The sequence below is a fragment of the Chaetura pelagica genome, unplaced genomic scaffold (assembly GCF_000747805.2).
Source record: "Chaetura pelagica isolate M959 unplaced genomic scaffold, ChaPel_1.0 scaffold456, whole genome shotgun sequence".
Taxonomy (NCBI): domain Eukaryota; kingdom Metazoa; phylum Chordata; class Aves; order Apodiformes; family Apodidae; genus Chaetura; species Chaetura pelagica.
In genome coordinates this window covers 639359-641927 of record NW_009953574.1, presented here as the reverse complement: position 1 = coordinate 641927, position 2569 = coordinate 639359, and positions in this window count along the sequence as shown.

Here is a 2569-nt window from a genome sequence, read left to right as displayed (position 1 = left end):
GTAAGTTTTTTATCTCAATTTTGCCATAAATTAGAAAGAAAGATAAATTTTAACTCCTGCCATGCATTTCTGGTATACAAATAAAATGTGTGGTGTGTTATATGTTACAGCTCTTTACTTGCCATTCTTCCATGTTGATGTCAAAACTAATCATAGAAGGGAAAAAACTGGAAGCTAGAAAAAGGTTTTCTTTTAATCTCCATTCTCTGTCACTGATAACCTTCACAAAAGCCCTCACCTGCTTTTCCATAGGGGGAGGCCTTCTGATGATTTGAGATTTACGTAGCAAGGCAAAAGTACTCTTCCATTTTTTGCTTGTATGTCTGAAGTATTATGGGTTCTTTCTTCATGAGTTTTTCTTGGGATTTTTCTTGGAAAATTACTTTATCTTCAACACCCTTTGTGTATAAAGTGGCAGCACAAGAAGAGGCCCAGGTGGAACTGGGAAAACCTCCCCTCCCAATCTGTTAGAGAGCAAATGTGAGGATTTCTTTGAATGAAAAGCTGAGCAGAGCAGCTTGTGTCTCGCTGCCTGCTATTCGCTGCCTGTGTGCTTCTATTAATATAATCAGAAGGGGATCTGTTAGTGTGCCTGCTCTCTAACATGGTCCTCTGTCTTCTGAAATCTCCATGCAATCGTGTAACACTGTAATATCAGTGAGCAGTTTTAGAAGATCCTGAATTAAAGCCATGCAGATGTCTCAGTTTCTCATAGGGTTGAGTTTTATAAATATTTATATACACAAGACTTTTGTTTGCAGTTTGTTTACATTAAGATATGCCCACTTATTTTAACCCTAGGAAGAAAAGATGATTAGCAATATACTGCAGAAGTACCCACAAAATGGTTACAATCAGGAAGATCTTGTCCTATGCTACAGATTTTCTTCCTAGTTCAGCTTGAGACATTTGTGTCTACAATTTTAGTTTGGTATTTATTTTTTAAGGGTATTATTCTTATAATTCCAGAAATAATTACTTTCATGGGGTTATCTAACAGGCCTTTTAAAATAATTGGAAAATAATGAGGCACACCTTTGAATTTAAGTTATCTAATTTATTGAATCTAGATAATGAATGCTGTCCGGGTACCTCAGTGCATTATCAGTGCTTGTTGACACAAAGAAAGCAGAATTTGATCTGTTTCTGAAACCAAGAGTTTGTTGTTGTTTAAATAAGTGATGCATGACTTTTCATATGCCAGATAATAGTGTTTTCTGGTCAGTTTTTTGGTTGTTTTGGGGTTTTTTTTAGTTTGTTTGTTCTGTTTGTATCCTTCTGTTCTGCTTTTTTATTACCTTTTCTCTTGATGATGTTTTCATTCATATTACTTTTTTCCAACAGAGCACTTAATTGTACACTCTGCAAAATTTAATATACTGTTACTACCAAAGGGTTTGGGGTTTCTTTTTTGTTTTTCTTCAGTGCTTTGGGCTTGCTTTCTACTTTTTCCAGACTCACTGTTTGTCTTCAAGATATTATTGCTACCTTCTCACCTGTCAACATGGACCCATAACTAAGGCTAACCTGACTGCGAGCATGTTTATCTTTAATTTGTGCTCTTTCAGGATTACACATGGAGTGAACACTTCTTGCTTACTGCTTGCTGTGACTTTGTGGGTGCTAAGCTGCTTGGTAGCAGTTTCAAACTACAGTGTCAGCTACTTTGGGTTATTTCTTGCCTTTAGCCTGAAATATATGTCATGTATAAAATCAGTGGCTGAAGATTTCTACTCTTACACTTAAAAGGTTTAGAAACATTAAACAGATGCTTTGTATGCCTTTTGGTGGTTTGCTGGTAGTTACAGTTCTGTTTCCATTACATTTGTGCTCATATTTTTGAACAATAATATGTGTGTTCATTGAACATTGAAGTGATACTTCTGGCTTCCAAAGTATTTGACATGTACTCATGTGCATGAGAAATGGTTTCATTTCTTACAGTTGTACGCATCTTGGCAGATTTGTTGTGCTATGTATCTGTAAATATTGCTTAGGAATTGGCATGCCTGATACAATTACATTGGGCAAGGAAGAAGTGTTTTCTTTAATTATATGCAATATGGCGTAGCAACTTGTTATGTTTCTGAAGCATTTTAAATGTTTTGGCTGTTCTCAAAAAGTAACATTATTTTCAATACATTTAAGTGTGAATATTTATTAACATCTATGGTTTACTATAATTATATAAAATGTAACAAATGAAATATACCCAGCAACTTATATTTTATGCAATAGTCTTCTATTTTATAATTAGTTCACTTAGTTTTTTGTATATATATGTGATCATACTAGAACTACGTTTACTTGAATCTTCTGTTGTATCATACATTGTGTCAGTCTCTGAAGCAAATTGCTTCCTCCTCAAAGGTTTTGAGTGATGAATATTAGCAGTGCAAGTTCCCTGAGACTCCTGCAATAATTAAAATATTAAAATAATAGTCCCAGATCCTGTCCTTAGAAATCAGCACTCTGAAGGCAGTTACATGAGAATGTTCCTTTGCAAAGTTGAGTTTTCAAGGGGTGAGGTGGGTAATGACAGCAGGGAAATCCACTTTTTCCTCTTTCC